The following is a 25,434-nucleotide window of genomic DNA, read 5'->3' on the forward strand; positions in this document are numbered from 1 at the left end:
AACAACTGAGGAGTAAGAGGAAAAGGCATAGAGGAACTGCCTGCATTATGATAGACAAGGGGAAAAGGAAAGGAAGGTCAGGGTATATTTTGTAATTTATATTTATATATTAAATATATAATTTTCCTTGAGAGAAATGGAGAATTGCAGTGTAGGCAGAAAGAGATAAAAGCAGGAATGGGGAGGGGTTAGTAAAGTGAGTGACGGGTGGTGAAAAGGCAGCTGCTATTACAGGTGTAGGCACAGTGGAAATAGTAATTTATCTCTGAAAGTGACAGAGACAAGAGATTGTCTGAGGTGAGATCTAGAACAAAGTAAGCAACAGTGCTTTACTAGCCATTTTTAAAGGTCACCTTGTAATTTTTGCTGTGATACCTTCAGAGAGATGAAGTGCATTTATAATTTGATGATTCAAAAGGACACTAAAAGGGCGACCCTAATTTACAGTTCATTGGAGCACCAAAGGAAACATCAGCAAAGCTGTATTATTATTTTTTAAAGTGGCAAAAATATGGTCACAAAACATCCATTAACTGAGTTTTGGGCTAGACTAGTACTTTAAACTTCCTGATTATAGTTTTTTAGAGAGTCAGGGCTAAAATCTAAACAGATACACCACTCATTTCTGTGATTGAAGAAAGTGTATCCAGTACTTATAAAAAAGCTTATGTACTTTAATAGTATAAAATGTTGTTAAAAGCATTTTTTATTTTAAAAGCTCTTCCAGAAAAATCTTCAAATCCTGGCATCCCATAAATGCAGAAATTTCTGGCATTTCACTTCAGTAAAGTGTTAAAGAGTAGAGCTATACAGGTCTGTTTAATGCATATCTGTAAGGTATTTCACCCTCTGGAATACCGGTTAGAGTGGTTAAAGCACATACTGAGAATTTTTTGATGCAATTGACTTTTGTCACTAAGAAAGCCAAAGTCAAAACCAAAACTATTTTAAGGGTGCTGGTTTCAGCATAACCATGTTGTGTCCCAGCTGGCAACATGCTCTTTGGAAGCAGGTTGAGACACTCAGTCTATGAGAAAAAAAGATTTAAGTCCCTCTTCTGTCTGATTTAGAGGGGTAATTCTGGGTGACTAATGGATGCTTTTGGCTGAGTACCCTCCGGCAGTTCCTGAAAGGCTTGGCTGTTTTTATTCAAGCTAGGAACATTTCTTTTCTGAATTTCAAAATGTTCAAAATGGCTTAATAATAACTAGCTACTAAATGTTAGATCATATATGGAAGACTCAGGCTTATTTATTTTTTCATTTACAGGTAAGACCCTAGAGATTTGCTTTTTACCTTCTAAAGATGAAAATCCTGTTGCATTTTCATACAAAGCTTCGGGAGTTATATAGATACCCTAATTAGAAAGAAGATTGAAATGAACATGTAATTCAGAACTGTTCTTAAAAATATGAAAAAGAGAAGTACAAATCTCACAATCTAAACCAAAATCATCTTCCTTTCAAAAAAGTATGTTCACAGCTTCCATTCTGGTCAGCAGAATTAGATAGCTGGACCCCACAGTGAAGAAAAAATACATTCCTATAATTGTATAAATTAGAACAAGAAGGATTGTAATTGCCCGCATTCACTGCCAAGATGTTTCTACAGGTTTAAATTAGAAGAGTTTTTACAGGCTTAGGAGGGCAAATTGTTGCTATTTAGGAAAACAATAATTATTAAATGCTGGACATTACACAAGAAAATAAAGTTTTGTTTAAATGAACAATTTATTTTTATTTTAAAGTATAACATGATTTGGCAAGTCAGGCACACAGAACCTATCAATTCTCCATTGTGGGAAAAGTATGATTTATGAATAATCTCTAAGCAACATCTGCATTGAACATACCTGTAAGTTATCTAAAAGGCTAAAAATCTAAAGGCTGACATGATTTACAGTAGTTACTGATGAGTCTTTAAAAATGCTTCTTTCTCACTTAGCATGATTTATTCAGAGGTCTGAGGGTGCTGCAGGAAGAAGGAAGGGCATCATTACTTCTATTTTACAGCTGAGGAAGCAAAAGAAAGCAGAAGCACTGTGACATGTCCACCTTCCTGGAGAAGTTAGTGGGGGATTTGTGGAGAAAAATCCTGCTCTTTCCTCCCCAGCTAACTCTGTCCCCAGAACAGTTGGATTTTACTGGAGCTGAATAACTGCTGAGTAGTGCATTCACAACTATGCACAGAAAAACACAGTTCCTGATTTGATTCAGCTGCATTCCTGCCCTTTTTTTGTTAGTCTTGTTTCAATCTATTTTCTCTGCATATGAATGTTGGTGAAGGCAACTGATATAGAGGGGTACACATATTCATAGAGGAATAGGAGTTTGAAAAAGTGTACTCATCTTCTGTTTATTATTCATGATTCACTATTCATCATTCACTTTTTTCTCTATTCATAAAGTTTCAGGCATCCAATCAGGAACAGAGACTGAAATGAATAATGGAAATATACAATTCACAGATAATACTCAGGCTGTAATTTGTACAGGCAAATGATCTGATGAACATTTATAAATAACTGAAACACAGTATTTTGGGGGCACAAAAGAAAATCTGCCCTCCAGCAAGGAGGCAGAGAAATGAACTTGATTATGTCTAGGCACTCTAAGCAAGTAACCAGAATACATAGCAATCTCCTCTGATATCACCTGACATCCCAGGAAGATAGAAGATCATTAAGCTATGAAAACTACTCTGTCTCATAAAGATGCAGGTTTATCATTTTAACAGCCATCTCTGGGGAAAAATGGACTGGTATCCACAATTGAATCGAGGGTAATCAGGTCCCAGATCAAACAAGACCAGTGAAAACTTGGTTGCTGAGTGATTCTTGCCAGATTGCCATTCTAGGGACAGAGGCAGACATCCTGCTGTCCCAAAAATCAAGGGGCTTACTTTCTGTGGTGTGTACTCCACTCCTAGCTGTCCAAGAAAGGGCCACTCCTCAGCTTCCCAGCTGCTGTGTTTGCTCTGAGATGTTCAGTACTGCATTATTTATTCAAGGGCTCTCAACTTTTGGAGAACTGGCTAAGTGGCCTGGTAGAAACATTGAGGAACCCCCCTCAAAAGACAGAAAGGCTCAATGTCCTTAACAGTAACTTGCTGGTTAAGGCAGGGGCTTGACTCCTTCAGTTGCAAGCAAGGCATGGGGAGGATGAGGAGTCACTGCCTCTACCAGAAGTCTCTTCTGTGGTGCTGTGGATGTGGTCCAGCTCCACATCCCAGACTGGCTGCTTTCTTATCATATGCTATTATTAATATCCATGACTTTAACTGTTACACAACCACTAGCTATTTCTTACTCCTGCAGTACAGCGTTTGAGTCACCATCAAGATGCACACACTTTAAGCAATCTTACCAGCTCTTTGACCCACTTTAACAGAAAAGATGTAGCTATCCTGATGGGAATATATAGACATTGTAGGACACTGCAACTTACAGTCTGATATATTAGTGTCAACCATAGCTAATTTGATAGTACTTAGGATGCCAGGATATGTTAAACGTCAAAAATCTACTTACCTAAATCAGTTATACCTTTACCCTATCCCTTTCTCCAGGAGAGAGAATTGGAGCAACAGAGAGATGAAAAGAACTGGATCAGTGAAAAAAATCAGTGAAAAAAACCTCTAACAATCACAGGCAAGCTATGTCATATAATTGTCTTCATGAACTGATCAACTCAAACATGCTCAAAGCCCCATAGTGAGCAGCATTCAAGACCATGAAGAGAAATTCCCATATGCTGGGTGGCACCCCTCACTTTTGCATCCCCTTCACTCCATCCTACGTGCCTAGTAACCTCCTGCTGCTATGCCTTGCTACATGGAGAGCAAGCAGAAGAACAGACAGTCCACTTACAACTGTACTTATTTTTAGGTATTTTACCCCTTTCTTTGTCTGAGAGAGAACTGATGTCAAAGTGACTGGCAGGACTGGAAAAGTGAGGAAAACTGGAAGAAAGAAGGATAGGTGCAAGAGAGAATCAAACCTCAGCCTGAGGTCAACGACATGAGCTAGGAAGAAGGAGGCATCCTCCCAGTGTGTCCCACATAGCTGTGCCACAACAAGTCATGCTGTGAGCTGGACACGTTGCAGGGAGCAATGGGGTTGCAGAAAGGTGAGAGCATTGGCAGATTTGACGTGCTTTCAGCCCTTGACCCCGTGTTGAGACTTGCCCACAGGGTCAGCAAGAAGGAAGAAATTCAAGTAGAGGAAGGAAAGCAGGTTGGGATAGAGGTAGGACACAGGAGGTTGAAGTTCAGTTTATGGTTGGATATGAGGAGATGTCAGACAAAAGCATCAGGAGAAAAAGGAAACCCAAATCCAGTGAGAGAAAGTAGAGGTATGTATTTGGAAGACTTTAGGACCTGGGAGGAATCAGAGATGGAAAATTATGCCATAGGGGATGGTGTATATTGGTTTACCACTTTATGGAAGTTGCAAGAAACTCGTGCAGCCTAATGTGTGGGTTTCAGCAAATCCCTGGAAGGGTTTTAAGCCTAAGTGGTTTAATCCCAGTAGTCAGCTAAGCACCACGCAGCCACTGGCTCACTCCCTCACCCAGTGGGATGGGGGAGAGAATCAGAAGAGTAGAAGTCCAAAAACTCATGGGTTAAGATAAAGACAGTTTAATAATTGGGTAGGGGAAGATTAAAAAAAGAAAACAACAAAGAGAAAGAAAACCACCCCAACCCCCCAGAAAAAAAAGTTATGCAGAAAAAAAAAATGTTCACCGCTAAGTGACCAATGCCCAGCCAGTCCCTGAGCAATGGCAGCCCTGGTCAACCTTCTTCCCCCACACCATTTTATTACTGAACATAATGTCATATGGTATGGAATATCCCTTTGGTCAGTTGGGATCAGCTGTCCTGGCTGTGTCCCCTCCCAACTCCTTGTGCACCCCCAGACTACTTGCTGGCAGGGCAGCATGAGAAGCAGAAGAGCCCTTGGCGGTGTGCAAGTGCTGCTCAGCAATAGCTAAAACATCAGTGTGCTATCAACACTGTTTTCATCACAAATCCAAAACAGTAACTCAGGTTGTTGCTTTGTCTGTACAGTTTTTTTAGGAGCTGCAGTGAGCTGAATATTGGTCTATGTTTACAGCTCTTTCCACTCGGGATATTTCTATTATATCTACCCAAGGAAACCAATAATGACTTAATCACATCAGGAAACTTCCCAGTGAGAAAGGTTGGGGGTGAGGAGGGACCCATGTTAGAAGCAGACAGAGGAATGAGGTTATTACACAGCAGCCAGGGCTGTTTGTTTGCTCTAGCAGGCAAAGTTAATTCAAGAGTCATGCTTAAAACCACTGTCTGGCATTTTTTTGTATTTCCTTCTTTTTTTTAGTTGTTTGGGGTTGGTCAGCAAATTAGCTGGCAACCTTCTCCAAGAGGTTAATTAGAGGACACTACTCAGGAATGCTACCCAGGCGTGTGCACATGCTGCCTGGTGGGAAGCTAACAGATGTATAAGAAGCTCAGAAACCTCTATTTTTCTGACCAGGGAATCTTTTTCTCTGTAGGACCCAAGTTCAGGCAGAGGTCGGATCCTTATTTCCTCCCAGTGAGGATCAAAGTCTGCTCAAAATGAGTAATGCTTAGAGTGGGAATCAGAGCCTTGGCTTATGGCAATAGAACATGGAGAGATTTTGCAGCTCTCCTCAGTGTAATGTTATTGATTTCCAGAGTAAGAAATTATTACTCCTATGGTTTAAACTTTATTCTGTTCTCTGATGTTTGAAATTGGTTTGTCTTTTAAGCTATGCTAACACTTGATGTGTAATATAAGATGATTCTGTTGTTGCTAGCCAGAAAATGTTTGACCTCAGCAGAGAACATGAATTTGAAGCACAAAGCTATAGAATTACTTCTCAGTCCTTGCATTTGTTTTGACTGTGCCCAGTATGGAAATGGCTCCAAATCCAGCTTAGTCATTCATTGTAAAAGGACTGAAAAAAAACCAGTCAGTCTTCAGCCTGAAATTTTGGGTGGACTTTGGATCAGGCAGGATTTGCTCAGTCAGGGAACTCCAAACAGTAGTGTGAAATATTATTTACTTTCTCAGTCACAAGCAGACAATGGCAAGTAGAGGCCTACATACACTCAGTACTTGCTACTAGTTCCCTCTGCTCTCTTTTCCTTTTCCCTCCAAGGTCAGCTAATACCATTAATTTAAGTGAAAACCCATCTTGGGTACAGGACCACAATCAGAAACCCTTGTTCTGACACTCATTCATTTGCCTTAGCAGATCTTACTGACTCTCTAAAACAAAGTTGCTGGAGATCCTGGTACTAACTTGCCTTTCACATGTTAATTCATGTATGCAGAGAGGGAAAAAGAGCAGGCTTCAAGGAACAGGAGCTCTCATGAACTTGTGGTAACTGCATTGTCAGTTCAGGTAACCAGTGAAACCCAATGCTAGCTCTGAGGAAATCTATCATCTCCTTTCTTCTGCTTGCTGACAACATCTCAGGCATGAGGAGAGAAACTCAGACCTCCACACTGAATAGACAAATCAATCTGAATAACCAAGAAACAATACATGAGAGAGACTCCTGAGGCAATGAAGGAACCTTCTACCCATTCAGTTCTAAGAAGAACAAGATTGCACTGATTTATTTACTTGCATTCACTAGTGACTCAAGTTAATTAGAGATTATCTCCTGCAAATTCCCCATGAGATACATCAATGGCTCATGGTATGACATGCTATTTCTACTGGAAATAATGACTTGTAGATGCAGTAATTCCCCACAATACACATCTTTACTGTGGTCTGTCACATTAGGATCTGGTACTCATGGCACTGGAGTCCATTACGGTGCCCCTGATTTTTGTCTCTATGTAACTCTTTTAGTATGCTTGTTTCTTTTTAAAAACAGAAGCTAAGTGAAACCTCGACTAGATTTAAGCAAGTGCCTTTGAAGATACCCCATCACTTTTCCTTTCATCTCTTTGCAGGACTAACTTAAGATAGTACAGACCCATAGGCACACCTGCGCTCAGTTGTTCTCCCCTAGCTCTATCGACTCCACTTGAAGAAACAGGCTGCAGACTCCTCTGAATACCCCCACAAGTGGTTGCTGAGAAATTTTCTCTTTCCTGTAGAGTCACGAAGTGTCTACCAATTTTTGTAGGAGGTGAGGTAACTGCCTCAACAGAGAGGTGAGGTAACTGCCTCAACAGAGACTTTACCTCAGTGAAATTCTTCATCAAAGAGTCTAACCGAGACTCTTTCATTCACTGACTTCAGTGAATGAATTGTGCATGGAGGAGGTAGAGTTTCTTTTAGGTACGGTTTCATACATCTCTTCCTGCACACAGAAGACACCAACTGGAGTGCTGTAGGCATCATCACATAGCTGGATGGTAAGCTGAAACCTGTGGTGCCAGGACCCACAATGTGATATTTTGCCATAAGGTCCCACCCTGTGAGAGCTCTCAGACTGGATGTATATATGGGATAAGAGATGATTATTTATTTACCCAAGAGCATAGCACTTACCTGAAAACAGACTTTGGTACTTTATGTTCTGTAGAATGGGTCTAAACTGAGAGCAAGTTAAAAGCATAAGGACAGATTCATGAAGGAGATAATGTGGGTTCAGTTCCCTCCAACAGAAAGGAAATTTGAAAATAGTTTTCCCTGATGCCAGATGAAAGAATAAACCCCAGGCTACTGTGAAAAGTGAGAAGTGGGATGAGTCCTCTTGCTGGTTTTTGTGCAGACATAGTGCTTACCCTGCCCATGTGTGAGAGGTGAGAAACCAGGCCTGCGAGAAACTAAGAAAAACAGCCTGAGAAAGCAAAAGTTGAGGCTGATTGAAGAAATGCCTCAAACACTCACAAGACAAAACTATAAGTCACAGGGTGGATAGTGTGGAGGTCGAAGCTGATAAGGCTGCCCGAATAACACAAGATGCAGCTGGAGGAGGGAGCCCTGTGGAGACAGGACAGCTCTGCTCTGGTGCACCTGGCCAAATTTCAAGGGTCATCTGTCCAGTGAATGACCTTTGCTTCATTATCCATGAAATGCATATTAAAGTTAACACCCCTCAATATGCTAACAAAGGCTAACATGATCCTGCTAATTACATCATCCCATGAAACACCTTACCCCTCCCCATTCATGGGATACGTAGGTCTGTGGGTCAACCTAGGGGACGGACCCAAGGAAAGTGGGCATAAATCAAGGGGAGGGGGGGAGAAAGGGGGGATCCGGGGAGAGTGCAGTGAAGCGAAGAAGACAGATGCAAGTGAAAAAGACGGATGCCTCCTGTGCCTCCTGGAACTCTCGCCAGCGGGATCAGTGCAGAAACCCAGACAGGTGATCTGTGTTTCCCCATTCCCTCTATCTCCCTCTTTTCCCTTTCCCATTAAGAAATCCAAGACATATCGTATTGCTTGCCACAACTTGCTATATACTTAGCCAACTATCGTGTGTTCAATTAGTACATTGTGGGTAGTTAATAAATGTTTGGACTGGGAGACTTGTTGTCTGCTCCATTGGGGATTTGCGTATCTGAGTCACTTGTCTGAGCAGGACATGACACCATGGGGACTTCTTTCTCCCCTGCATTTACTTACCTGTAAAAATTGTGCAGTATTCCAGCTCAGCCTCTGCTAGGCACATCAGTCCAAGATCTTTGGTAAAAAAAAACTCTTTTGAAAAATCCTATTTGTAAAATAGAAGTGAAGTAGTTTCTAAGGACATTTCTGGAAACTATGTTGTAATTTTTCCATATGTCTTTAATCCTATGCAGTGTTACCTTGCAATAGTTCCCTGTTTCATGTGCTGCATCCTAGCTGTGTGTTTCATGATAGCCACACTGGGCTGGCTGGTGGCTCAATGACACCATAAAGCCAGCTAAAACATCTTTCTCTTCCTGCTCTCCTTCCAGTTTCACCTGATCAACTTCTTAGCAATTTTGTGTTTCTGGGTGCATGATGTTGTCTTGGGCAATCAAAAATAATTATACATGGTAAATAAAATTCAGAAAAAGATCTGTTTTCCCTGTTGCTCACAAGAGTTATTAAAAAATTCATTTGCCTTTGGTTAAAAAGATCCTGTTATCTCTCATCTAATATCTGAGTTTGTAAAGAAACCTGAAACCAGGCAAATGTTGCTAATATCTGCCAATATTTTTATCACAGTTTATGCTACAAAATTGTTGCACACCAATTCTTTCCCCACCCCCACCCCCCTTTATAAACCTCTATTTGTGCCAAGTACAAAACTTCTAGATCCCTGTATCATACCCTTCTTCATTTTGGGTGTGCTACTTTAGAAAGGGAGTTTTGCTACTAGTGGACACCAAGAATCTGTGCATTCACTAGTGACTCAAGTTAATTAAAGATTATCTTCTGAAAATTCCCCATGAGATACATCAGTGGCTCATGGTACAACGTGTTATTCCTACTGGAAATAAAGACTTGTAGATGCACTGGTTCTCCACAATCCACATCTTTGCTGCAGTCTGTCACATTAGGCCCGGGTACTCATGGCACCGAAGTCCATTATGATGCCCCTGATTTTTTTGTCTCTGTGTAACTCCTTTAGTATTTTTGTTTCTTATTAAAAACAGAAGCTAAGTGAAACATTGACTAGAAATTAGAACTTTATGTTCTCTGGAATGGGTCCAAACTGAGAGCAAGTGAAAGCATAAGGACAGATTGGTGAAGGAGGTAATGTGGAGTTGCTCTGAGACTGAAGGGATTACTCTAGATTGATCCAGACAACAATATTTGGTGTCAGATTTTTGGCATTTCCAAATGGTGTTGCAAGTTACAAAAATTTGGTTCCTATCTAGTTTTTTTTATCTGGGCTCTTATACCCTTTCCTTGCTGTGATAAGAAACTCTACTGGTGAGAGTAAAGACTTTGATCCCTTCTGGGCGCTAGCTGAACATAAATACATAAGCAATACTGAAAGAAAAGAAACCATGAGAAGTGTAAATAAAGGATGGTGGAAAAGCCCCACTCACTCATTTTTTTCTGCTCTATATCTGTGGCTACAGTTATTTCCCTGGGGACCAAGATAGTGAAGGAATGCAAGGTTCATCATTTCTCTTCTATCCAGGGAGACAATATGAGAATGAGAAGAGCAGATGACCATCTCTGTGAGTCAGAAATAAAACCTGTGGTATTCAAAGGGAGGAGGAATGAAAAAAACAGAAAGCAAACCAGAACAAATGGATTCCTTTAAAAGCTCTTTTAAACAAAGGAGACAGACTATTTTAAATTATGAGTTTTACTTAAAAGTAGGTTACATTGTACCCAGTGGATGTACAAGAAGAGGAGATACATATTCTCCATTTTACCTTGCATTATTCCTCTGAGATCTAAAATTAGACTTATAAATTACTGTCACTTTATAGTTTCATAAACTCAGTGGTTTGTCACATATAGATGAAGGAGTTCTCACATTTGTACAAAACCTGTTGAGGAATATGAGTCACCTGGACCTATACAAGGGCATTCAGAGCTATGCAGGGGACATGGGCATTGGAATGTAGACTTGAACTGCTTGAACATGTCTTGTGAAAGCAGGATCCAACTGCCCTTCTTCTGAAGAAGCAAGGAAATTTAGTCTTTCTTTTTAAGACCATAAGGAAGTAATTTTTGTTATTGTACCTCATCACATCCATTCTCCTCTAACCATTCTCTACCAGAAAGCTGTCTACTGAAGAGTGAGACTGAGCCTGGATTCTCTGGAGCAAGGAAAGGACCTGAACCTGAAGAAAGAAAATGACACTGCACCTTCCATACCCACTGTGAATGAAACACTTGCATGAATGCTAGCCTGTCCTCATTCATCCACCTCCAAAGAAAACAGAAGCTATGACCTTGTTTTGTGAAGAGTCCAATATGGCTTGTGCAGACATGTGCATGTATGTGCATGTGTGTGCACGTGTGACACTGAGAAAGCCTACTGAATCTAGCCCCTCAGAGAGTTTTACCATAAGGAATTCATTTCTCATAGATCCTTTCCGCCTCAAGCATTGTATGGTTGTTATCAGCATATGGTAAAAACATGATTAGCAGTACAGAAAATTTCAGACTTATTAGATGCTAGTAATATCATATGACTGGGATACTAGTGCCCACTCTGTGCTGTCCTCTATGGGCTGCCACTCTGTGATGCTCTCTATTGGCTGCCCTAGCCCTGATCTGCACTGATTAACCACACTATGCACATTTGCCTCCATGCTCCCCATGGAGTTGTCTTTTCCCTTCCACCAGCTAGGGTCAAACAACATTTCAGCTGTTTCTGCACCCACTTTCTCCTCCAGCATTCGGACTGGGGAGAAGGGTGAGATGCTGTATAACAGGGTTAGTGAGGGTCACCAAGGAAGAGTCTTTTTTGGGACAGTTGTTCACATGCACTCCAGGAGATGGAGTATCCTTGTGCCAGGTCAGATCATCTGGATAGCGAGGAAGTTAGTGATGAGAAATAGATCCTTGCTTCCAGTCGCAGTGAATCCTGTTAACCTCTTAGACATCATAACACTGGATTTCTTGATAGTACCTTTGGTATTGCAAAAGATTCAACTGTTTGTGTCTGCTTCTATGCAGGCAGCAGCTAAGTCCTGAGCTGTGCTTCTTCTTGAACCATTCTGGTTAAGCACAGAGCAGAACTTCAGCATCCCTGGGGTTTATACAGCCCCAAAATCATGTGTAATGAGTTCTTAGGATCTCAGCATCAGACTTGGCTGCCTAAATTGCACCAGAGTCCTAATATAGATCACAAATCTGTTCTGACTTTAGTCTTAAGGGAACTCACATGTCATAGTCTCTTACTTGGCTTTTCATTACTGATGACCGGCAATTCTCACTTTGCATACACTTTCTATATAAGCCCCAAATGCTTTGAATAAAACAACAAAATCCCTTTCCTCCTCACATGCCTGTCTTTAAACCTGTTTATTTTTATCACAGGTAACACTTGTCTTCCCTCAATTCTCTTATCTAACCTGTGCAACATGTCTTCTCACTTCATGTGGGTGTCTCACCAGACAGAAACTATGTTCCTATCAAGGCATTTATTAATCTTTGATTCCTTCTGGCTTCATCCATTCCTCTCCAGAGCCTGCTTTTTTTATTTGTTTGTTTCTTTGGGAGGGGCACTTACAGAATCAAGGAGCTTCTCAAACAACTGAACCACCCGTATCTCTCAGAATCAGGAAGAGATTTGATGCTCAAAGAGATTAACTGACCTGTTCAAGGTCCGTAAGAAAAGTCTGTGGTAGAAACTGTCAGATCCCCTGCAAAGCTGAGCAGGCAGGGGCTTAAAAACAAAACCATCCTCTCTCACTGGGTATGAGATTTATCTTCCCTAAGAGCTCTTCATTCATTCACTCTCACTTGTTCAGAATCCCAGATAATATTGTCTGGCAGAAATTCAGTATGTGCTATCCTAACGTCACTTGTAATTTTCTGGTTACAACATAATCTTCCCTAGTTCCACAGCTGCCCATTCTGCAGTTTCTTAAATCTTCCCTTGAAACCAGCCGATGTTAGGGACAGACTATTGGACTGTTTGTTCTGGTAATGAAACCTATGCCCCTTCTTTTAACAGCACAGCCACTTGTTGATGCCCTCTCCAAGAAGTTTGGTTTCATGTTCAATCTGAAATCCGTAACATTTGGCAACCGGACTGATATAGTAAGCAGGATTTTGCAATAGGGGTCTGGGTCTGACATTAGTTAACAAATATTTCTGTTAAAGACTTAGATGGTGACATGAGGAGTTCATATAGCAAAGTCTCCAAACTCCAAATGGCTTTGATAAATTAAAAAAAAAAAAAGCCCTGGAATAAACAGGATGCAGTTTAATAGGGTAAGTAAAACACATGTAGGCATAATCAGATGTGTGTTTAAATGAGAAAAAATGTGAGCTGGACTGCATGTCTACAGAAAAAGACAGTGAATCTCAGCCAGAGCAAATGCAAACACAAAAAAGTATGCTAGACATGTGAAGTAATTCTTTTGTTATTCTCCCTACTCTTGATGACTCATCTTGAGTATTGTGTCCTGCTTTGCATGTTGCGTCTCAGGAAAAGTATGGTCTGACAGAAAAGAGTCTACAGGAAACCAGCCTGAATGCTCAGTAGTTGAGGGAACACAACCTATGTGGGAAAAATGAGCAGACATGGGATGTTTCTTCTAGGCTGACAGGGTTCATCATTTCCAAGGTCCACCAAACTAGTCCTTCCTCCAACTCTTATTATATTACTCCGTGTAATTAACAATTGAGTACACTCTTTTCAGGCTTAAATGCTGACTTCAAGCCATTCCTCCCTGAATTCAATGCCTTTATCCAAGTTACCAGGAAATCTTGCGTATTTTTTCTGAAAAGCATTTCAGAGTGCTTGGAATGTTAATTTATCAGGGAGGAAGACTTCCACTTTACTCACACTAAAATGACGTTTATTACAACCCCAAATTGCAATATTTCTTAGCAATATTTCAAGCTCCTCACAGAAGTGACACTTCTCTTCTGGCATTTCTCCATCTCCAATCATCCAAATGGCCTTCGGTAGTTTAATTAACAAATAATGGCACAGGATAGCTTTCACCTATTTGCCCTCAGCATATTTTCTTTTTATTTTTGGAAATTTTATGGGATTAATTTTTTATTTCCTAACGTAATAAAGCCCAGGGACATGAGTATTAGCATAAGCTTATGGGGCCTAACATTTTATTACTCACACAAAGCTTTACTGGATGAGACTTGTAAAAACAAAGTCTGTTCTCTCATAAGTTAAAGGGCTGGTAGCATGTTGAGTGAGGCTGGAGGTACCCGAGATATTGCTTCAATTTCTATAACCTTGGAAGCACTTCCTCCCCTGCCCCCCATGGAAAAGTCTGATTAAGAAAAGAGACCTTGGCCAAGCTCAAAACAATCTCTGAAAACCTATAAATCTTTATTAAACTCTTTGCTAAAATTCAGCTGAGGAGGAATGGAGACACATTTTGTTCTGGGTATGTTTTTGCTACAAAGTACTTGGGGGCCTATAATAAGCACAGAGCTCATCTGTTGCTGATGATTTGGAGGAAGGACTCTCCACATTGCGGGATGATATTAAGGGCACTGTGCTACAGTAGTAGCATTATACTTCATCTGCGACTTAGCTGAAGCCTGACATTTGATATGTATGTAAAACACCACTTACATATGGTGCTGTAGCTGATGACTCCTGGGCTGCATTCAGCCCACGGGACATGTCCATCTGGCCTGCAGCCTTGGCGCTGAGAAATTGCATCCATGTGGGAGCAGCAGTTGGGGCTGAAGAAAAGCTGCTAGGTGGTTTTTGGAGAGCCAAATACTGAAGACGTTGGGGAACTGCTGCCACCTTCATTTGGCCTACGAGTAGGGTCAAAATCGAAGTCCCCACCCGCTATTAAAAGTCAGGGTCTAGCCTGTGTTTGATGATGGAGAAGCTGGCTGAGGAAGAGCTGGTCGGACACTGTGGACCTCTCCCTCCCTCTAGTGGTTTGCCTACATATAGAAATTGTAAACCTACTGCTGCCTCTGTGCTAAAGGACTTGACCCGGAGGTTCAAGTATTTGCAGGTTCACTTTTGCATTTTTGAAGTATAGATCTAAGGTTAAATACCTACTGTGAGCCTCATCGCTATGAGAAGTCCTCACAGTGTGGAGCTGAGCAACTGTGGCCCCTGAGGGACTCGGGATCTCCTGGGCAACCTTAGTGTGAATTCCATACTAATACAGTGTGCCTTCTTAATCCTCCTTATTGACAAAACGGCATTAGAGATTGCTAAGAGTTAGAAGCTCCTCTGCTTTTGGTTGTTGTGGCTGTTTTTATAAGACTGAGGGATCCGTGCTATAAATCCCTGCTCATATCTAACAGAATTGTTAAAAATACTACCAAAATCCATAAATCACACCATTTCTATGATATATTTATTATAGAGACTAGGGTAGTTATGGTCTCAAGAGTTTCAGTCTTCACAAAGGAATGATGCAATCAAGGAAAAATAATTCAGTGTAGAAACCCAGACAGAAGGAGAGAGAGGGCTTCTGATGTGAGATGTTACATGTTGGTTTGACTTCACAGCTTGGTTTATATGCTGCATCTGTCAAGGTATTTGCACTTGACAAGTGAATTCGTCTTTTGTTTTTTGTTTTCAAGGTCAAGGACTTCAAAGCTGGGTTTTGAAATATTAGAGAGAGGAGAAAGACAGTGCAGAGGGGAAAAAAAAAGATGGGAAAGATGTGAAGGGTGGAAATGAGTTGAAATACCAGTTTCAAAAATATCCAGTGTGCATCTCCGTTCCTTTTCAGCTGAGAGAGCATGGTGAGTGTAGGCATCTTGCAGAAGACAGCCCGTACTGAGTCACTGTATGAAAGATGGAGTGGTACCACAAAAGAACAGGTGTGTGCAAGACCTGCTCTTCCTGTTGCTGGGAAATGCTATGTTCTTCAGGCTGAAATTCTCCTGCAGCAGAAGTCAACAAGAGCTTGCTCCTGATTTTAGGGTACAGAATTGCGTCTTGTTGCTTAGCGTCATGTTGTGCTGCACTAGTAAATACTTGTTCCCTCTCCTAACTCATCTGGCTATGGGAAAAGAGGTTGGCCCTGGGGGTCCTTGACTGTTCTCATGCCCCCAGCCACCTGCAGCTGTGATGTTTTCTGAAGGCAAAACTGGAACCTGCTACCTTCTGCTCTACCAACTTCTTTTCAGCAGGAATCATCTACTCATTACAAAGCAATATATATAAATATATGGCCACTGCTTTACAGTGGTGACTGCAATGCTTCAGCTGAAATGTTAACACGCTGGGGGAATGTGACAGATTCTGTGAGTCAGGCCCTTAAGACAAACACTAAAAGTACCACTTAAAAGTTATGTCCAATTCTAAATCTCTTCGAACATAAACTGAACCAATGAAGAAGTGTTGCATCAAAACACTACAAAGAAAACAAAGTGCTGCAGTGTTTCAAGTACATGAGAGTAAAAGCAGGCAAACAGCTTGATTAAATCTGATAGGCACCTTTACTTTTGTTCCAGCAGCAGAAAGTACAATTCACAGCTCTCTTTTACCTCCTTGTAAAGTCCCAAAAATAACCCCAGAGGGTGAGAAGCACAATGTGTTGTTTTTTCCTGCCAGGCTATATAGGCTGAATCACAAACCTACAGAACTGTCCTTTTTGGTGAAGAGTGATGCTATTAGCCTTGCAATACGGAAGGGAAATTGAGGCACACAGGAGGCCACATGACTGGCCCAACATCACCAAGAAAGCCTGGGGTGAAACCTGAAAGTAGATTCTTTTGTGTCCTGGGCTCATACCTTAGCCACTTCGTCCTCCTTCCAGTCTGACTGTATTATAAATGCTACTGTTGATGCATTGCAAACATTTTTTTGGGAAGCAAATATTTGTTCTATCCAAAGTGTGAAATATGCTCAGTGTTACCATTTTTTAACTAACAGCCAGAAGTGAATGGGAACCTAAGTTTCAAACCAGACAACTTCTTTGTCTCCTGAATTTCAGGAACATATTTGCCCGTTCAAGTCAGTTGAAAGAGTCTTAACTCTAATCTGCTGCTGCATGCTCAGCTGCTATTGGATAGTTGGAGAATATAAGAAACAGGACAAATATAGACTGATCCTTTCCTGGTTTATTCTCCCATTATTCAGCATGAGTGCTTAGTCATTTAAAAAATTCCTTGGTAAAATAAATTAAACACATACCATTTACATGATATCAAAACTGATATCAGGTCAGTGAGTTTTGCATTTGCATTTATTTTAATGCCCTAATTGACTGACAATAGATGTCTGATTGTTTTCTGCATCTGTAAAATGTCATATAACATTAAAAAGCAATATCTGGTATTTATTGGAAACATTTCACAGTATTTGCATGCTGCTTTCATTTCAGTCTTCATTTCCCTTTATAATCTAGTGTTTAAAGTTGAGTTTTGTACTCTTCAATATAAATTCAAGAATTCAGAGTTCATCCTGAAGCCAAAATGCTCACAGAAATGCCCTGGATCAAAAAGGCTGATGCTTCCTGTCATATTCAGACACCCAAATTGTTCACTGTTCAGTTTCTGGAAGCATTAAAGCCTTGTATTTATCCGTAGGTCAGGCAGCTGCAAATCTGAACTGTGCCCATGTTGAAATGTCTCTTTTTAAAGTAGGAGGCGATTCGGACTAATTTGTCCTTGGCCTCTTATGAGCTCAGACTACCACTTGAGTCCAATTATATGCTATGTCTTTGTGCTACTGACCTACAATCTACAGGGAGCTGAACTGAGAGCATCTTGTCTGCTTCCCAAAAGGATTTTGGGATAATGATTTTGAATGTTTAGTGTGACATGAAGTCAGCGATTTCATCTTCAGTATTTTTGATTTATGAACAGTATTAGGCAGGAGCAGAGAGAGAACCCTGTTGTAAAGGTATTTTTAAGTACGCTGATTTTACACTGTTAGCAGTAATTAGGATCTGCATTACAAAGTAGGTGGTGTACGCATCCAACATTTCCTATGCAGTTCCACATCTCTTTTTGCCTGGGAGGTTAATTTTTCAGCTTATCTATATAGGAATTATTAATGGAGATCATTATACCTCAATAATCAAAGGCTCAATATAAACCTTAATATAAGTTTAAAAGATGTCAAAACAGGATACATTTTAACACAAAAACCTTTGCATCGAACATGAAGTTGGGCAAAAGAAAAAGAAAACATGGGCAAAGTGGAAAAGATGTGCTGTGCTCAATGAAAAATATTTTGTATGGTCTTCTTTGCAGCTAGCCACGACCTTCTTGGTTACATGCAGGAGAAGAAACTTCCATAGGTGACATGATTGGAGCCTTGTCTTTGACTCACTTCTCATAGGGCTTTGGTACAAATCCAGTGGCAATTTGTGTAGTCATTTCCCAAGGCAGTGAGGCTAGAATAGCAAATGGGAACAGTCCAAGTTACACATTTTTTGCAGACTTCAGCAGGCATCATAGCCTGAGGGCAGACAGGGAATGCACCTTGGCCTGTAATAACTGTCCCTTAGCAGAGTTGGCTGTAATCAATCTTCTTGCTGTTAAATCTCCCTCCAGGTAGTCTAGTCCCACCAGTTTCCTAAAATCTATTTTAGCAATTTTACAAGTCCTGAAGGCATGCAAAGTCACACTGTTACCTATGTCAACCCTGAAGAAGTGACTCAACATTTTGACTAGTTTTTTAAATGAAATAAAGTATTTCCTCTTTGTGTTGCTCAGCTTTCATATTTGATGTGGATGTCTGTAAAGGGAATGAAACAGAAATTATGCCAGTGTGGATTTCATTAATAAACTGATGAATATGTTGAGCTTCTGGTGATTTAATATCTTATTTGAATTTATTTGAAACAGTTCATCTTAGAATATTCCCTGAGCATGAAGAAAAAAACCAGAAAAGTGCTCATTTTCGCTCTTCTTCAAGGTTAGTTAGTAAGGTGAAATGTACATGATATGAAACAATCAATGCAGCAGCACCCTCACAGTTATTAATGGGAAATATATATGGATTACAGATGTGCTGTCTCATTGCAAAATGAAGTGGGTGATTTATAAATTGTCAGTTATCACTTTGAAATACCAGTCCTCACAGAGCATCTGAACTGGATTTATTTTGAAGGAATGATCTAGAGCAGAAGGTTTTACAGCTTGCTGTTGTTCTCCTTGAAAGCACTGAGACAAAACAGTGTATGCTATAAATCACATGCTGTATACCAAACATTGTTTACATGTTTTCAAGTGAGTTGCTAAACTTGCACAAAAGAGACAAAATTCCTGTTGGTTCTTGATAGAGATACTTTAGGAATTATATTCTAGTTTCTCTTAGGGGAGTATATTCATAAATCAGTTTGTGGTTTAATCCCTACAGAGAATGTATTTCTTCTGAGAACCTTGTCTATGTCTTTGTGTTTGAAGACAAATGTAATTGATTTTACAAGACTGATCTTTTGATCAGATTAGTTTATTGGATTAGCCTTTTATCATCACCAGGATTTATTTGTTTTCCATGATGTATTTATTTAGATATTTTATCAGGGTTTTTTGCACACTGTGTGACTGTCTCTTAAAAGATTAGAACTTCCAATTAGTTTTTTTGAAAGGAAAATTTGCATGCATAACAAATGAAAAGTTAGTTAAGGTTCACTGACAGCCAAACTCCATTGTGCCTTTCATGAGAGGGTTGAAAGGGAGCAGTCAGTTCAAATTTCCAAGGAACGACCTGTGTTGCCTGCGTGGGAAGGCTGACATGAGTGGCAATCCCAAGGACCCCAGAGAGGTGATTCAGAGCTGGTAGTTTCACCCAGGATGGCTCCTCTCCAAGGGATGCAAGCTGACACCCTGGGCATGACAGAGGCCAAAATCGCTGATGAGGTTTGCACTGAGGAACCTTCAGGATCTCAGCTGACTGTAGTAAGAAATAACTTTGATTTCAGCTTCATGTGTACAGATTGTGTGGTTTTTAATTCCATTCTGCACATACCTTGCATAAACCTTTGTTTTCATAGTCGGCTTTGGATGTTGTGAATTTATACTTTTTTCTGCCTTTTACCTTAACCTGACTTGTGTTAAGGGTATCCTGAAGGTAACTAGTTTACATAAAGGCATTTTTCTTTGAAAGGGTGGCAAATCAGAAAAAAAGGGAACTAATGTAAGAAGCATGCTGTATCCACTCTGCTTTTCAGCTGTGCCCCCACAGATGTGTATAGACCGTTTAAGAGCTGGTATTTTAGGGGTTGTAAAGGGAAACGCCCTTTGGTGACCAGCAACAACCAGGAGGACTCATCAGTGTGCAGCAAGGAAGTGGGAAGCTCCCAGAGACCCCCTCCAGGCTTTGTGGCAAATCTACCTATAATAAGTAATTTCCACTGCTGCTCACGTGGCTATATGGATAAAGAGAGCTGGCACTAAAAACATTTAGCAGCACTGCAAATCACGATACCTTAGCACAGCAGACACTTTCTGGCACATGCTCTGGAAAAATTTAGTGCAAGATTCTGGCTGACTTTCTAGATTTATGTTGGCTTGTTGTAAAGAGCTTTAACTATTGCTCAAGGATTTAGATGTTACCGCAGTCTGACCTGGTGCATATGGTAGTATCACAGCATCCACTGCAGTAAGTTCTTGACATACTGTCTTCTTGCACATCAGTGGGTTATGCTAGCCATTACTACTTGAGTTATATTACTAAATCAGATAGTTGGCAGTGAAACTCAATAACCTGTCAGCTTGTGAAAATATTATTTAGAAGCAAGAGTGGCTAACCATAGGCAAAGAGCATTACATTTACCTTTGTTTTCTGTTTAAATGAAGATGCACTGATAGTGGTGAGCTAGAAAACACCATTACCTCTATCCCCACCACTTCTTAGGCCAGTGAAAGAGTGCAACAAGTACTTGGTTTCTGTGAAACCAGAAGACCATGTAAAATATTTTCATTTTGGAAACAAAAATGTTTTTGTTGGTATTATCTCTAATTTATCCCCAATCATTTAGAACCAACCATGAAATACAGACCACATCCTCTGCTCATAACATCGCGGCTTGGTTTGACATGCCATTTAGGCAACTTCAGGGAGTCTGAACAAAAATATACCCTTTGGTTTACAAAGAAATGCTGGGTGTTGACCCTTGTGCTGAGGTTAGTCTCTTGTTATTTCCAACAGCTGTGTTATAGGAAACTCTTCAGCAATGGAAGGAGGGGCATTTTAAAGCTAGACTTCCTTTTAAGTAGTGGTTTTGGGGCTTGAAGGTGGGTTTTCTTCTTTCCTTTTGCTTCATCTACTGGAGAGCTACTTCACAATCTAATTGTAATTTATGAAGTCTATTAGAAAAGCTGCTAAACCAAGTTGTTGGAAGGACAGTTATGGGGATTCTTAGAACGTCTCTCTAGTATAAAGCAGATTAAAAGCAAACATAGATAAAACAATTCATGCCCATTTCAACTGAGGTAAAGTTACAATTTACAATTTAAAGTTACAGATTTTGACACCAGAAAAGACCATTTTGGTCAAATATTCTGATTTTGTACACAGGAATTAGATAATGTTACCCTGTGGTTTTTGCATTAGGATACTGCTTCTTGGCTAGCTCATAACTCGCCTTTTAAAATCATAATTTTAAGACCTGAAATGATGGAGAATTAGGCTGTTGCAGTTATATTAGCATCTATACCAGATGAAATGTGCAGTTAAAATAAAGATCCTCATGCTGAAAAAGTCCCTAAAACCAGAATGTCTTACCTACATGTATAATGAACTGTATTCATAGTCCAAGTTATCCCACTGAAATTGTTGTGATTTCATGGGGCAAAATAGGATGGTTCAGAAGGAATAAAAACATTGGTGTCTAGCCCAGTGTGATTCATGAACCTGCTTATGTTCGTAGTTAACTGTAGTCTCTTGCTTTATGTTCATAAAAACTGTAGTTTCTTACTGTAAGTACAACATCTGAATAACCTTAGAGAAAATGAAATACAAATAGTGAGGAAAGCAGAAAATTCTTCAAGCAGACTCTAAGCACCAGCATGCTTATATTGGGAGAAACTAGCACGTGCTCAGAAATGTTTCAGGAAACCAGTTTCTTGACGAAACAGTTTTCTATGAAAAAAAACCCCAGAACTTCAAATGTTACAATATTCCTTTTACTACTTTCCTAAGAAAAATATACATTTTAACTATGTTTAAGTGTAAATCAATTACTATAAATATGCTAAATTAAATTATTTGAAGCTACTCTGTCAACTCAGATTATTTTTCTTTTGTTTTTCCTCACTGTTGTTGTAAGGCAAGTAAGTTCATTTGTATGATGGAGTTGCTATGTTCAGCTTTGAATCAGAGAATTAAAATATCTTAGAATGTAAGAGTCTGACCATGCAGGATTTAGCCATAGAAACCTTCATCTTTCAAAAGTAAAATTGTTTCTTCTGTTATCAGCACCCATTAAGAGAAGCTGTATCTATTTTTTCTCCAATTTAATTGCTGCTTTGTTAGAAAACTTTTTCCTAGTAGCCACCAGGTAACTTTTCCTCTCAGTTAGAAAGTTGGGAAAATATAAAGCAGAAATCAGGCAAACAATTGGAAGTTGATAGAATTCTTACAAATAAGAAAAACAAATGCATTGATTAACTCTTTCTCTAACAATCCAACTATTTAACTTCCATTTGAAACTAAAAAGGGAGGAAAATGTAAATAAAAGAAAGAAGAAAATAAATCTATAAACTCTCTGTTTCTCCTGAAAGATGCATCTTTTTCAAATTTTTCACATGCCATGTTTGAAGCAGGTTGCAAGCATCAAATCATGTTAAGCTCAGCTCACTCTAATGCAACATGAAAGATACAGCCTGAAGTAATGCATTACTACGTGACTTCTCACAAGTGGGAAATTTTGAAAGCAAGGATTTGCTGATAAAAACAACACAATTAAACAATGGCTAGTTTGAATAAGAATGCAATATTTTTGTGACATGTCTCGGTTTGGGGTTATGAGAGACTGGTCTGAGAAAAGGATTAGTTTCTTGTCTGCTGGGAAATGACTAAGGTAGGTAGTGAAGCTCTCTACATAGCATCTGTCCTCTGCAAAGGCAGTGGTTTGAGGTAGACAGCGCACATGAACAAATACTTCCACCACTGCAGTGGCAATATGGTCTTACTAGAAAAACAATGCTTGGAAGGTATGTGTGTAAGTACACCATAAACCTTTGCCACTTGTGGTCATTAAATACCCTGAGGCTCTTTATTCAAGATTCCCAGTGCCCTGCTGTAATCCCAGTTTAGGAAGACGATTCGAGCAGTGGATGTTCTCACAGAGGTTTTGGTTGTCTGCAGTTATTTTCCTTGCTTGCTGCTCTTGCCTTGTTGGTTGCAGGCACTTCCCTGTGGACCACAGCAGTGGACAGGACTGGGAATGCTCACAAAAACCACATGAAACGTCAGCTGCGCATGGTGTGTGCCAGGCTTCCTTTAACAAGGCTTTCATTCCTTGGCCATTCTGGTACTTTTCAAAAATCCTCTTATTCAAAGGAAGACACTACTTGTTTCCCAGTTGCATAAACCAACAGGTCTCACGAGGCTAAGGCTGGGCACACAGACAAGGCATTAGTGACCACAGAAGTTTAGTCTTGTTCAAGCAAAGCTTTACCTATTGGTCTTCCTGACAGCACCAGCTGTCACCTACACCTAGAGTAAACAAAGAAGGCATGGAGTAAGCCCGTGTGCGGTGTGCAGCTGCACAAATGGCATGTGGTTAGTAGAGGAGTTTAATATAAACTGTTGAGATAACCCGATACAAGGGAAACACAAACTGTACAAGAGGAGAATGTCAAAGGCAAAGAGACTGAGTGGGAGTGGAAGGGGAGCAGAAACAGTGTCTGTGGTAGGAAAAGGAATGGGGAGGGCAAGAGTTCGAGTGATGAGCACAAACAACACCAAAATAAAGGGCAAAACCCTGCTTGCTTTCCCAGATGACAACAGTGATGATAAAATGATTCATGGTATTGCTGAGAGTCTCAGCAGATAGAGACTCAGCAGAAGAGACTCTGTTCGTGCAAGGGGCGAGGGTCTCACATCATGTCTCCGAGGTGGCAGGGCCCTGTGTATAGACACTGTGAGGTTGCTGTTCCTACACACAACTGCAGAATACTAGAAAGCTGTTTAAACCAGAAGGAATTTCTCTTCCTCATTCTGAATTTAAGAAATCAGTGGATAATTAAAGCGCATATTTTTAGCAAGTGAAACCAGTGTTTATTTGTATAAAACCCACTAAACCATCACACATCTAGAAAACCCTAACATGATTGACAGTGTAGTCAAGAGAAGCCAAGCTAGCAATAGAAAGGGTTAGACTTCAAGGACGATTTAGCAAACAGCAGAAAGACATTTGCATATGTAGTGTTTGAGACAGGAGCACGAAAGTGGAAGGCAAGGATCAGCAACTCCAGCCATGGTCATTGACAGGCATGTCACAACATCTGGTCTCTGCTCTTTGCAGCCCATGAAATACTTCTGTGCTTCCTGTTACCAACTAATGGGCTACAGTGAGAGAGCAAATGCCACAAGTATGTCAGAGGAAGAGAGAAGGAGATGGATAAAAATCATGACTAGTCTCACACCCTGCCACAGCAGTTCAGTCCTGCAGTTCTTAAGGCACAATTTTCACTGCTTTCACTGGACATTCAGATACTTGGCTCTGAGTCTCAGTTCTCTCTCTGTCTTTGTGCTTGTATAAGAAAAGGAGAGAGAATCAGCTATCATTTCAATGCTAAAAACCTTGGGATGGCAGACAGAGAGGTGGAAAGAGATGCACATGTGTGTATTTGTCTCCAAATGTTATGTCCTCAATTCCTCATATTCATGAGGATGGCCAGGGGTTAGAAAGAATGTATATGTGATTGTGTTCCAGTAACAGATTATTTTATGCTTAAAAAAATATGGCCCATGGATGAAATTCATCTCTTATGTAAAACTGCGTCACTTTAATGATGTATTGTCAGAGATGAATTTGGGTCTACTCATTTAAATTAGATCCAAGTGACTAGAAAATCCCATGAGCAATTTTAAATAAAAAATAAGAACTGGTAAATAAAAACATCTGGTAGATGATTAAGTTCCATGTATTGAGCTTTTATTAGGAGTAGCTGATGTAACTCTAAGGGAGAGTTTGCATGTAAGCAGTGTTCATTTACATATGGTGCCTGACCAAGAGTGGTAAAGAAACGCAGTCGGACAGCAAAGGTGCTGTGAGACTTCGTTAACAGCGGGCTTGAATTGTGCTGTTTCTTCATTTATTCCTCTTCTTTTGACTGTGGTGTGATTGCAATTTTCAGGAAAAAAAAAACCAGTAAATTCCCCCCACCCTTTCATACTTGGTGTCTTGAAATTAAACATCTATATTGTCTTTGGGTAATGGGCTGGTAGGGAGAGGAGAGGGAAGATTTCAGGCCATCCAGTTTTCATCAGAAGATCCCTGGGAAGATTTGGACACCTCTGACCTGCCACATGCTGAAGGCACTTCATCTGTGGTATGTGTCAACTTGAGAAGTAAACTTGTTCCCAATTAGAAGTGACTGTAAGTATGACAGCTTGCACATAAGAGGTACTCAACACTACCATGAACAGTTTTGCTCCATCAAAAGCAAAAAAATAAAAAAGGACATTTGCAGCCAACAAGCAAACTCAGCAAGAGGCCTTGTTACTCCTTTAATGTGAAGAAAGGCCCTGGACTACACCCAAAGGTGTGGTAAACTGCCAACACTCTCAGTCTATGTTAATTTATACATCCTTACCTTAAAATATACTCTTGACATTCCTAATTATGGAAATCATATAGCTGTACAAACATAACTTGCTTTATTAATGTTTTGCACACCATTGTAAAGTGAGTGGCATTAACCCTGGTGAAATGCAA

The sequence above is a fragment of the Strix aluco genome, chromosome 1 (genome assembly GCF_031877795.1).
Source record: "Strix aluco isolate bStrAlu1 chromosome 1, bStrAlu1.hap1, whole genome shotgun sequence".
Taxonomy (NCBI): Eukaryota; Metazoa; Chordata; class Aves; order Strigiformes; family Strigidae; genus Strix; species Strix aluco.